The sequence below is a fragment of the Arvicola amphibius genome, chromosome 5 (assembly GCF_903992535.2).
Source record: "Arvicola amphibius chromosome 5, mArvAmp1.2, whole genome shotgun sequence".
Lineage (NCBI taxonomy): Eukaryota > Metazoa > Chordata > Mammalia > Rodentia > Cricetidae > Arvicola > Arvicola amphibius.
Window position 1 is genome coordinate 4183904 of NC_052051.1, and position 14214 is coordinate 4198117.

The following is a 14214-nucleotide window of genomic DNA, read 5'->3' on the forward strand; positions in this document are numbered from 1 at the left end:
AGAGACATCAGCTATCTGGCCATTGATTATCTGGCCTAACTGCACTGCTTCAGTGACATCAGCTATCTGGCCATTGATTATCTGGCCTAACTGCACTGCTTCAGTGACATCAGCTATCTGGCCATTGATTATCTGGCCTAACTGCACTGCTTTGAGGAACACTTGGAAATAAATCCTGAGCACATGGAAATGGGAAGACAGGCAAAGAAATCAAAGATTTTTAAAACAGTCATCTTTAGAATGACAGAAAAAAACCACTATAACCAAAAGTTTTAGAGCTCAGCAGCAAACAAAAGAGACCAAGTAATAAGAAGAACTAGAGATCTGGAAACAGATAAGCAAGGCAAACCTCTTTGGACAACATAAAGAAACACATTAGGAAGTAGAGACAGGAGGGCCAGAGGCCCGGGAGACTAAAAAGGATCTGACATTTGTGACATCAGAATTCTGGAAAAACAGGAAAAGGAAAGTGGGACTTACAAAATATGAAGATGTCTGAGGGTCGCTGAGTAGATGAACGTCCTTGCCATGCAATCAGGACCTGATTTTGATACCAAAGAGCTTGTGTGAAGCTGGGTGTGGCCACACATCTACTGTCTTAGCACCTTCATGGCAAGGTGGGAGCAGAGACAGGAGAATTGCAGCAAGGTTGAGAGCTGCTTAGTCTGGCCAGTGCAACAAGGAACAGAACAGACACCACCTTAAGCAAGGTAGAGAGTGATGTCTGACACCGGGATTGCCCTCTGACCTCCACAGGCACTCCTTGGCATGTGAGCGTCTGTAGTCATGTATATAAACATGTGCAGACACACAAACATCACACACATAAAAAGATGCACTTACAAAATGACGAATGGCTTGTTAGTGAATTACAGTAATCCTAGCATGTAGGAGGTTGAGGCAGGAGGATTGCAGGTTCAACATTAGCCTGGGCTATAGGGCAAGATCATCTCTCAAAATACAAAATTAAAAAAGAAAGAAAGTTTTCAAGAAAGAATAATGGAAACTCCAATACAGCAAAAGGCATAAAACTATATCTACAAAAAGTAAAACGAACACTAACCTGATATTTTATACAAACATTAGCCCAAATCTAAACACTAAGCCTAAGAATAACAACTAGCCTTTAATCTGAACACCTAACCCTACCCTAACCCTAACCCAAAGAATGCCAGCATTAAACTTCTGCCACTAAAGATGGAGAAATTTGTCACTTGAATTGATTCAATAAAATGATGATTGGCCAGTAGCCAGGCAGGAAGTATAGGTGGGGAAACCAAACTAAGGATGATAGGAAGAAAGGCAGAGTGAGGAGTCACCAAGCAGACACAGGGAGCAGGAGATGAATGTGCCATGCTAATAAAGGTACCACCACGTGGAAGAGCATAAATAGAAATATGGATTAATCTAGCTGTAAGAGTTAGTTGGTAACAAGCCTGAGCTATTGGCCAAGCATTTGTAATTAATATTAAGCCTCTGTGTCGGTTATTTGGGAGCAGGTAGTCGAGACAGGAAATGTCCAATTACAGCTGGGGATCCCAAGTCATGTCTTTGCGCTTGGCTAGTAGGCACTGTGCCCAAAGAACTTTCTCTTTTTCCTGAGTTACCTCCTTTTCAAATATGTTCGATCCATAATTGTTTGAATCCACACAGTGCTGTACCTGACTGTACCTGACATGATACCTCCAACAACCACAACACTGATGTAGGACCATCTCCTGAAACCTACTTGCTGTGATTGCTTTCCAGATGCATTGATCACCGTTCTTTCAGCTCCCAGACTAACCCTATCTGCTCAAATCAGGGGACTGCACCCCTCTCTGATAGTCTAAACCATAGCTTCCCCAGGAGGTCAGAAGCCCACCATCCATATGTGCCCTTTCAGGGTACTGCCTAGAGCCCCTTGATATCTAAGAGCTCTTCTCTGATTGTCACATCATTATGTCACACTTCCCAAGATGACTTCCAGGGTGGTTGTAATCTTCTGATTAGTTACAGAATGTCCAGACTTGATCATGGATACACAGTCCCAAAAATAGATTCCTATGGGATATTGGGATGGACTTTATGATGGTTAAGTTCCTTTCCAATGAGAAATTTGAGTCTTGCAACCCCTGGCATGCCAGGGCATCAAAATTAATCAAGCTGTCAATTGGGGTCAATTGAGATAAAGTGACACCCAGAGCAGGTGGCCTGGGAGTTGGAGTGGCATGGCTGTGCACACAGCAGTGGTGGCGCGTGTAAGGACTGCGGTGTTAAATGGATTTTCCTAAGAGGCCTTGAGTGCTTACACAGAGAAAATGACAATCTCAGTTCCATTAACTCCCAGCTCAAGTCATGCTCTGAAAGTCAGACAGCTTCCATGACAGCCCTGAAGAATTTCTTGTTTCTTGGAGCTGTGGGGCTGACATAGCTGAAAATTAAACAGAATTTACTGGTGCAAGTTGATAAGTTCAAAGTCTTGCCAAGCTTTTCATGTGAGACTTAGCAGGGGCAGGGAGTGTTAGTGGGAATCCTGGAACTTGGAACGAGGACATCTCAGACTCACAAGAAAGAACTGGATTGAGTCAGCTGCTCTGAACCCTCCTGTGTCTCCCTCTCTTAGCAGAGTTACTGTCCTCAGCTAGGGATCCCTGTGAGACCCTCACCTGGGGCAAAAACCTTGTAAAAGATAGCTGAGCCTTCCTGGAACTTACCATGACCACCCCCAGTGTGCCAAAACTCATGACCAGGGTGGCTGGGATCAGGCACCCTATATAACCCAGGAAGAAATAGGTGGCACTATCATGGAACCCGTGCTTGTACCATCTACCAGCAGACACCAAGCACCATATGCAAATGGGCCTGAGGGTTTCCGTGAGAGAGGGCAGGGACCACAAGCAGTGATCCCAAGAGTTCATTGGCACAGATGACTATGCCAGAAATTCTTGGGTTTAATGTGGCTAAATAGGTAGATAAAGCTTTAACTGTGTCCTCGGCCAGGAGGCAGAGATCTGGATGTGACAGTAGCCTCCAGCTCATGAAGTTAGAGCATCAGGGCTTCCCTCCCATGACAAGGATAAGGGAATCCAAAGGCCTAAGTCAACTACACTTCTCATGAAGATTCATAACTACTCCTGGGTGGAACACTGAGAAGTCCAGTCCAAAACTGGGTAGACAGGGAGAGCTGTGGGTGATGTCCTTAGGAAGAGTAATTCTACCATCACAAGGCAGAGGTGATCTCAGAATAGTAGAGCAAGGGCCAGATGTGGTAGCACTTGGTTGTCAAAGGCAAAATTGGCTTGACAACTACAGGGAATGGTGATACACCCACAAGGTGATCTCTCTGGCACATGGAGACTTGTGACAGCAACTGCTAAGCCATGGTGTCCCTAGCAGTTTAAGAATTATCAGCTTGCTAAATATTGGTACCTCTATATGAGAAAATCGCTAGCACAAAAGCAAGGGGCCTGACTCCAGTGCCCAGGTGGGGAGCCACAGCTTTCATGCCCCTCCCCCATCACAAAGGCTGTCTGCAGCATCAGAGGAGGGACTCCTCCGAGTCTTCAGGATTAGCAGAGGCTCCAAGAAGCAAAGAGCAATGGAGAGGAAGCTGTGGAATGGCCAGTGAAGAACAAAGCTGAATCTCCTAGTAGCTCACTGGCAGCTACTCACTTGGGAAGCCACTGGGATGACTTTGAACACTGCACAAATATCTTTATCTCTGTTTGACCAGGCTGCATTTCTTGGCTCTGCTTCTAATTTTTGAGTTTCATACATGAGATGCCGGCGCTTAACTTTAAAACTTGGTCTTCAGTGAGTAAAATATTTAGTGAGACCCTCGCTGAGTTAGTAGAGTGGCAAGCAGAGTTTTGGCAGCAGACAGCACCTCTGTCTTCTCACCCTGAAGACAGGTAAGAGCTTCCTCAGCAGGACAGATGCTCACTTCTTGCGAGGCAAAAGCAGAGACCTGTGCAGTTGGAAGGAAGTTCACCATATAGAAGAGCAGATGCTGCTGCATGCCTATTATAATTGTGTCAATTACAAACATATCATCACTCAGCACCCCACACACCCTTTGCTGTGTGCTGTCTGGGAAATAGAGTGATTCTACCCAGCAAGGCATGTTGGAGGGATACTTCAAGAGAAAGAAGTTTCCTGAACATTCCAAGTTGAGGGCCTTGGGTGTGGGCATGGGGTAGACCATGGAACTATCCTAGCCACAAGCCTCTAAACATACTTCCTCAGCCCCAGGAGAGCCTCATCCGAGAAGCAACCTGTCCACAATACCCACAGCACAGACCCGGAGCTCAGCCTCAGCAGCCTCCTGAGGTCTAGCAACTCAGAAACATCTGCCATCTGGGCAGTCTGTCTCTGGTTGGCACGTCCATGGAGAACAACCCTGTTCTCACCTGTGACCTCGGAGCTCAGAAGACCCATATGCCCCACACCCGGGCTCTCAGTACACACCTCTGTCTCTAGCTGGGAGTGGACTGTCTCCAGCTTACATGCTGGAAGGTTACCCACTGTGTGCCTGGCAACTCCCTACAAGTCACCGTCAGGTGACAGGAGCCAAGAGCTCTGCTACCCCAGTGTCCAGATCTGCTACCCTAGTGTCCAGTCTCACCCCCACATTTCTCCTTTCTTGGTACTCTCTTCATCATCCGTGGGGATACTACTATGTCTCACAGTGACTCTTGAAGAGCTAGATATTCTTCTTCTAAATGTTTTCTGTGCTACCTACTGTGTGGCCTCTGCATCTTCAATAGATCTAAACAGTTATCCAAAGAGAGGCTGCATCCTAAGTCATGAAGCAGCCTAAGCAGATTTAAAGGCTTAAAATAAGATCAAGTGTATTCTTAAACAATATCAAATAACACTAGAAATCAATAAGAGAGAGGAAACTGGAAAAACTCCAAATGCTTGGAAACTAAATGCAACCTATGGGCAAAAGAAGCTGTCTCAGAGGCAATCGAAAGCACATTGCTGAGAAAAACCAGAAAGGCAGTGGACCACACCTTAGAGAACACTGAGGGGAAGCTTGCAGCGTGGAATGTTAGCGTTAGAAAGAGGGCTTGAGGGGGAGGTGCCACGTTCCTTCTGCAATCTAGCACCCCCCCCACACCAAACACACACACCACACAAGCACACACACACACAGAGACAGACAGACACTATAATAATCCTAAAGTAGAGGGAAGAAAATAATAATGGTTGAGGAAGAAATCAATAAAACTGAAACAAAAATAACAGAGGAAAAAAATCAATGAAACAGAAAGCTTGTTCTTAGACAAGTTTAATAAAATTGATTTAGAATCTCTTCAAAGACAGACAAAGGAAAAAAATCAGGCAAGACACAAACTATCAATATCAGAAATGAACCAGGGGCTATCACTACAGACCCCACAGACTTCAAAAGGCTCACAAGGGAATCATTCAACCCCCACGCACTCAATAATGTGCATGAAATGCACCAGTTCTCCAAAAGGCATAAACTGCCACAATCCACCTCATCTGAAATCAATACTACGAACAGTGCTCTAACTATTATCAAATTGAATTTGTAATTTCAAAACTCACAAATAAGAAGTCTCTAGGTGCTGGTGTAGAAAATTAATTTCACAGTGAAATTAATACCAGCTCTATCTGAAAACTGAACAAAAGAGAGTGTTTTATGTACCCAGATACCATCTTGACATCTATAGTATGAAGAGAGTCAAGCAGAAAACAACACCCTTCATGAATCTAAACACAAACCCTTGACAAAGCATTATTAATGAAATACTAAGACATTAAAAAAATCACACACCATGAACAAGGGTTTGGGATATATTCAATGTGCTCTACCACATTAATAGAGTAAAGGAAAAGGCCACATAGTTATAGCCAAGATCCATTACTGAAAGAAAAGATCTCCTCATCTCAGTATGAAAAGTGCCATTCATAACGCTACAAAGCAAACATTAGCCAGCAAGATGAACTAGCAAGGGAGAGGGAGGCGTCCATTACTCTGAACCAATACCTCTCAAGCTTTAACCAATGAACTAAAGTGGGGAAAAATAATACAAAATATAGGCAACAGAAAGACACACGGACAACAAAGAAAGAAATAAAAGTGCACTTATTGGCAGCTGGTACAACTGTTTAGGTATAAATTCCCAAAAAATTAAACAATAACAACAACAAAACCCTTCAGAATAAGAAGTTCCGCAGGCACAAGATCAACATACAAACATTAATTATGTTTCTATGCTACCTGTGAACTCCATCAATATTCAAATTACAATGTCATTTATACTCAAAACTACTTACATGATACTCTAACAAAGCATGCCAAGACCTCAGAGATTGCATCTTACAGAACATTGACAAAATAACTCAAAGCAAATATAAATAATAAAAAGACTTATTGGATCCCTGAATTAGAAGGTTCAAGCTAGTAAAAATTTCAATTATCCCCCTAATTGGTATAAAGATGTAAATCAGGTCTTATAAAATTCAAGTAAGAATTTCTTAACATCTAGAAGGACAATAAAAGAGGAAAACACTGACTTACATGGTTTGAAAACTCATTATAGAGCCATGGCAACCAAGGCTGTGCTTTCAGGAGAAGAGATACACTGGTCAATGACATGTCATCCCAACACAAAGTAGAAACAGCTAAGACAAGGTCTCAGTGTGTAGAACAGGCTGGCTTCAAGTCACAGCAATGCACCTGCCTCTGACTCCCTGGTGCGGGGTTAAAGGTGTGTGCCACCACACCCCAAGTGATTTTTGACAAAGGTTCAAGGCAATTCAGTGCAGAAAGCCTAGCTTTGCCACGCATGGCACTGAGGTATCAGCTCTTTGGAATGGGGAATCGATTCTTGTGCACAAAAGCAGAAAGAGAAATTGCAGCCTGAGCTTTCTTAGTTAGACAAAAATGAACTCAAACTGGAAAGTGAGCTTAAGCACAGATTGAGAAACTTTTAAACATTGGAGGGAAAGGGATTGGGGGAAACCCTGCAGATCTAAGGTGGGAGTCACTCACACAGCAGGAACTGTGAGACAAGGTTAGAGCTTTGCTAGGTTAGACCTCAACAAAATAAAAATTCTTTGTTCTGTAAATGCCTCTGCTTATAAAAGGAGAAGAAAACCAGAGCCACATACATGGGAAAAATAGCTGCAATTAACAGAGCTACTAAAGGACTCATGTCTAGAATATATAAAGAGCCATGAAAACTTAAATCAATTATTAATACAGGTAGAAAATTAATGAAAAGCATAACAGACAGGTCTCTAAAGATGTACTTGTGGCAGCCGGCTCGTGAGCGTTCTGGAAAACCGTGTGGTTGTTACAAACGTGTGGTCAGCTACCTGTCTTACACAACACTACTGCTTCCCAAAGAGAAGAAAGCAGACTCTCACCAAAGCCTGCACCAAACACGTTCATCCCAGCTCCATTCTGCATAGCCCAAGACAGTACAGTCCATTTGATCTTCCCCAGACAAATGTCTAAGCTAACTGTGCGTATCTGTGTCACAGAATCTTACTCAGCAATAAGAAGACTCAGACGGGAGACTGGGAGGTATCGCAGTTGGTTAAGTACCAGGCAGGCAAGCATGAGAATTCCAGACCCCAGCCGAAGAAAGACAGGCATGGTAATACACACTTACAACCCTATCACCAGAGAGGCAAAGGCAAGAGAGTCCTGGGGCTCACTGATCAACTATCCTAATCTACTTGGCAAGTTCTAAGCATGAACATGGCACTTCCCACAGCTCCAACACCTGCACATGAGGAACGCACACACCAAAACAAATCTAAAGTGGAAATAAAAAATAAGAGGATGAAATAATAAGTTGGGTGACTCTCCAGAGAATTAGGTTACACACTATGCAATCTTCTTTATAAAATATTCTTTTAATAATTTTATGAAGTAAGCCGGGTGGCGGTGGCGCACGCCTTTAATCCCAGCACTCGGGAGGCAGAGGCAGGCGGATCTCTGAGTTCGAGGCCAGCCTGGTCTACAAGAGCTAGTTTCAGGACAGGCTCTAGAAACTACATGGAAACCCTGTCTCGAAAAACCAAAAAAAAAAAAATAATAATAATAATAATAATTTTATGAAGTAGAATTGGAGGTTAAATGCATTCATTTACTGTGCATTTGTTTATCTTGTGTGCATACGTGCAGGTCTGTGGGTATGAGCAGGCCACATCATAAATGTGGAGGCCAGAGGAAAATCTCCTTCTTCCATGGGGGGTCCCAGGTACCAAAATCATGTTATCAAGTTTGGCAGCAAGTGCCTTTTCCTACTGGGTCATCCCACCACCCCAGTATAAAACATTCCTAAAGTGGTAAACTGTGGAGTAAAGGGGACAGGAGAATGGTTACCGAGGTGGGGAGAAGAGCAGGGGGTGGAATGGCAGGGTAGTCAGTTGGCCACCAGCAGGTCATGCTAGGACAGTCTATACCACAACCAGCAGGGAAACTGGGGGAAACACAAGAAGGAAGTCCGCTCATTTCTCACAAGTCTGCAGTTACTTCCATAAGTAAAAGACTAATTCATTAAAATAAAAGCAAGTTAATAAATAGAGTCAAAATGAAAAGCCCATGCTGTGTAATCGAATGAGCCCAGAGTATTGACTGTGCACCCTCAGCCATGTGTCCCACTGACTGGCTTTGACCAGCCGTTTTCTGTACCATAGGCTGGTTTATAGACCAGACTGCCCTGGAACTTCCAGTGATGCTCCTGCCTGAAGCCCCCAAGCCAGAACGACTGGCAAAATTCATATCCCACTAATGGTTTTCTTAATTCTAGCTCACTTGACTTTCTTCTGAGTTTCCTGATAGTGGAAGGAAATCTGCCTTACTGCCACACGTGGAAGTGCTTCAGTGTGGCTGTGAGCTGGAGACCATCACAAACGTCATCCGGTGTGAAGGAGACACTCAAGGCCCTGCCTGGGGTAGTCACCCATTGCCTGACCTGCACTGTACATCTGCTGAGAAATATAGGCACTTCTGTCCCAAGACCAGCTGTATGCCACTCCCATGCTCCAGGGTGAAAGTCCTGAGACCCCAGAGATAATCCCTGTCCTTGCATCTTTCCTACCTATGGACCTCAGGCTTCTATTCTCTGGGGTGTTTGCCGTGTCTCACAATAGGCTCTTGGGCCTTTGTTTAAAAGCAGCTGTGACTGACCACCCAAGCTCACTCCCCCTTGGCTTGCCCCTGCATCAAGCCAAGGCCTTCTCACCTTCCTTTTCCAGGCCTGGATCTGTGTACACAATGTTTGTGGCCTCTGCCAGGGGAAAGGTGTCTCTGGCTGCTGACCCCTGGCCCCTCACCGTGAGCTCATTTCCCCCAGGCAGCTGTGCAGGAGACACTGGGGCCCTTTTGGGTAACCCTGCGAACATGGGGCTCCTCCTTTGTGGCCATCCCTCCCCTGGCTGCCCAGCCAAGTGCCAAAGGAAACCAGATTCACACCCTGGTCTTGGAGTCTCCTTGCAGAACCTGAGATGGCTCCAGAATGCAAGGTCCTGCTCTGATTGGCATTCACCTGTGATCCCAAACTTGCTCTTCGCAGGAATAATGGGTAGGGTGGCTAGGGGCCACAGTACTATTTTAAATCAGTCCAAACATTTACTCTGCCTGCCTGGGAGCTTACTGCACCTCTCTCAGTCACATCCTGTCCTTTGTTTGGTCAGCAGTTAGAGTTAGCATCTTGGCCTTAAACTATGCACTTTCTCTAAGGAGAGGAGAGGTTAGTTATCCTCAGACCTTCTTCCCCTCAACTGAGATTCCCTCCAATTCTTAGCCATCTGGAAGTCTGGGAAGCCAAGCCTGTGTATAAATTTATGGTTTGTTAACCCTTGAAAGCCTCACTGAAAAATGATTCTGCTGGGTGGCTGAAGGGAACATCTGTAAATACTGTTACTATCAAATATATTGGATACTTAGGGGTGGATGTGGGGGTGTGAGATGTGTGTAGATGGGTGTACTTTACAAACTCTTGGGCTAATATATGTTTCTAGTCAATTCACGTCTTTGGTTTAATTAGGCCACTTTTGGTGAAGACCAGCTAATAAAACAATGTGTTTGTTTATTAATATTTAAAACTGTAGATCACTTTACTTCATGTATATGAGTATTTTGCCTGTAGGTACATATGTGTACCATGTGTGTGCCTGATTTTCAAGGAGGATAGAAGAAGGCATTGGATCACTTGGGACTGGAGTCACGGGTATCCTCCCTCTTGGTCCTGGGAATCCAACACAGGTCTTTTGCAGGAGTAACAGTGCTCTTAACGGCTGACACATCTCTCCAACCCCCTTATTTGTCTTTTTCTGCTGAGCATAACATCAGTCGTGGGCCTGGCTTCTGACAACCATTATGAGTTGCAGTAAACATGTTGAGAGATGCAACCGTGGAGGTAAGCACACCAGAGGCAAAGGAGCTGTTTAAAAACACCGTGAGCAGCTTCTACGTGTTGATGCCCTTTAACACCCACGTACCTTTACGAAGGATGGTGAGTTCTCAGCCAGTGAATCTCTGCTCTAAAGCTCTGTGGCCCGGGCCAATCCTGAGAGATACAGTCACAGGTCCATGGAGGTGAGGGGAGCCTAGAAGCTGGCTCGCTTGCTTGCTTGCTCTCCTCCCCCTCCCTCCTCATCTTCTGGGGAAGTTGCTACTCTACCAGGGAGGTATCTTGTCACTCTTGATTGGTGCCTGATGCACAAGCAGTCTCAGCACAGAAAGACGTCCTGCACCCACACCCCACACACCTCAGCAAAGAGGAGGAAAGAGAACAAGACGGTGCCCCAGGTGCTGGCGGCTGAGTCAACTCCATGTTTCTCTGAAGAAAAGCAAATAAAGCATCTTGAGAAGCCTGGAGGACACTCCAGTGGAGATGAGGCTCGGGCTGCCTCAGAGAAAGGAAGTAAATTGTTTTCTGTGCTGTACTTAAGGCAGCAGTGGCAACACTTAGAAACAGGAAGCAGAGACTTCAAACGTCTCCTCTCTGGGGACCGTAACTATTGATCTGGAAACCCAAGAGGCCCTGAAAGTGCCAGTGCAACATTCGAGCCTATAGATGAGTCTGTTCTGGGGCTGGGTGAGAGCCAGGGTGTCGGTCTTCCTGGAGATGGGTCTGACGTGAGCATCCTCAAGGCTCAGTATGAGTACTTCCGTTGTAGATGGCCATGGCAGGGAGCAGGAGCGGGGAGCATCCAGTCATCCCTGGAGTGCCATTTTCATTTAAACTGCTGTGAAGTTGTTCAGTATGGTTATGTTTATCTTAGACTATTGCACCAGAATGATTTCCCCCCAGAGGAGTTTCTTCCTCTGCTCTCTCTGAGCACGGCAATGGTAAAGCAGTGATTCCTCTACTGGCCCTCAAACAACAGTTTCTCTAGATGCAATCTGAGAAGCAGAGAAGGGTCCAGTCAGAAGAGAGGATCTTAAGACATGGCCGGCCAGAAGCCCTACTGACTGTGGGCTCCTGCAGGCTGATTGATTATGACTTGGAAACTCAAAGGACGGCCACAGATTCGCTCCATGTTGACATCAGTTGTTTCCAGGTGGTTGGAAGCTTCAGCCTGGTTCTCAGCTAGATTAGGAGGGGGATGTTTCCTCTGGACTTTGGAAGGATCAGATGGAGCAAATTCCCATGACCCCTTGCTTGAGCCACGCAAGTCACCACAGGTATAAGAAGCCCCGGGAACGTGAAGTTGGGGTAGGAACGATGCCGCAGGGCCAGGTTTAGTACCCAGCAAGCACAGGGCCTTGCTGCAGCCACGGCATGCCTCACAAGGGCCTCCAGCGCCTCCTCTGCAGCACGTGAGGAAGCTACCAGTCTCTTGTGTCAGCATCCCCTCTGATTTATTGGGACTCACTATAACGTATGTGTGTGTGTGTGTGTGTGTCCAAGTGTGTTTGAGTGTGTTCATGGTGTGTATGTGTACATGGTGCAAATGCTTGTATGAGGTATTGTGCATCTGTAGCCCCAGCACCCACGAGGGAGGTAGGAGGAGACATCAGGGTCATTCTCGGCTACAGTGGGACTTTGAAGTCAACTTGAAACACATGAGATGCCATCAAAAAAAAAAAAACCCTGATAAAACAATAAAAATGAAAGGGTGAGCTGCGCGGTATGTGAATCCTATCAGAACACTAAGAAATTCTTCTAAGATCACAACAGGCTTGTCCACAACATGCAGCCAGCACCCGAGCAGCTTTGATGGTGGTAGTCATCAAAGAAAACCAACCAGAACATTTCAGAGCTAACTTGCTTTCTGAGGCCATTTCCCCAGCTCAAATAAGAATGAAGGATTCTTATTTTCTCAAACAAGAAATCAACAAGAATGATAAATTGCTCCATACTAAGATCAAGGCTCTTTGGGCAAATTGCAGTTCATATAACCTGCCTTTAAAGGTAAGACACTCTAATACAGCCAAGTGAACAGGACACAGACTTCGAGAGGACCCCAGGAGCCCGCGCTCAATGGTCACAGCTGCAAGGGCACGCTCAGGGGCCTGGCGTTGCTGCTCTCGTGCTGTGGCTCCTTCGTCCCTGTAGGCCACTGTGTTGGGAGCAACAATGGGCTACCTTGTCTCTGGGAGCTCGGGGTTCAATTGCAGGGCTTCCCTAATCCCACATGACAGATGCTGAGCGTGGGTATTCAAGATGGAATCACAAACCAGAGTGATGTGCAAGGCTTCTGGTGTTCCGTGAGTCAAATCCGTGGTGACCATAAGACACATTCCCTGAGCTCTGTGCGGGAGCCAGGGCCCTATTACCACGCACGTCTCTCTGTGCTCTTTGAAGGACCAAATTCGTGACTCTCAAAGTATGTGCTGACCAGATGAGTGGAGTCGGGCAATATTCTCACATGTTTCGGTGCTGATGTTTATACCACAGGACACAATTTGAGAAGAGCTGACACTCCCCACCCAGCTGTGAGAAACAGCTGTTCATTGTCTTCAGGATGGCCAGCAGCTGACTCTGGGTTTGTGTTCCCACCCCTTCTCTGGCTTATTAACACCACTTGCCATCGGAGACTTGAGCATCCACCTCACACAGAGGGTTACCCATTCAGCTCTGGGGTCCCCAGTACCCCTTCAGAGAACAAACAACTCTCAGGCCACATTCGCTGCTGAACGATGCTGTGGAAAAGCTCCTGACAATGACCAGGAGACACTTAAATCGCAGGCCAGGTGAAAACTCTGCATAGTGAGAGACCTCAAAGGCTTCAAAAAAAAAAAAAAAAAAAAAAACCCAAGCCAGGAACAAAGGCAAGAGCTGTCTGTCACACCCCATATTAGGCTTCTCTGTGGGGTTTAACAACACCCTGCTTTGTAAACACATATACCAGGGCTTCACATTGAACTGGAGCCCTATGGGGGTCTGGTCCCCCTGACAGCCTCTGTGGGGTTCCTTCCAGTGTCAAAAGCAGGGACTAATCACCACCCTTGTGTCCTGAGAAAAACAGGCCGTGCCTGTGGAGTGTCTTTGGGAGGAGCCCTCACAGATGTGAGGCAGCATGCCGGGCCGTTGTTCTACCAGCACACACAGAAAAGTGCCTCTCCCCAAGTGTGATTGCACCAGCGCCCCATGCAATTACCTGTCTGCACGTCCTCTGGCCAGGTAAATGACGTTTTTATTTAAGGCGTGATGCATGCAGCCAGTTTTTGATTACCCGTGGTAATGGGGGTCAAGGGTCAGCTGAATCATTGGAACAGAACCTTTATTCCACCTGGAAGTTTCTCTCTGTTCCTTCCCCCCTTCCTCCCATGGCTCCCCAGCTGGGGTGCGGGTCCTCATGGGGCACTCAAAGCAGCACCGAAGGGAGATCAAAGGGACATGGTGCCTCAAATCCAATCCCAGCACACCGGGACAGGGCTCTGACCTTGCAGAATGACAAGGAAGCAGCCCAGCCTCCCAGTGGATCTGTGGAACAAATAAATGTCCCATTCTGAAAGCTCACTCTCTCTGACTTCTTATTTGTGTGCATGAAACCTTTATTCCTGCCGACTTGCTTTTATCATTTAATTTGTCCAATCTGTACTTCATAATAATGTATTTTATCCATCGAAATATTCCATAATCATGGCGGTGTGTGTGTGTATAGGAGCACACACACTCAACTGCACATGTAGATGCAGAAGTTGACACTGTGTGTCTTCCTCAGCAGCTCTCAACCCTGTTTTCTGAGACAGGGTCTCTCATCGGACCTGGAGGTCACTGAAGCAGCTAG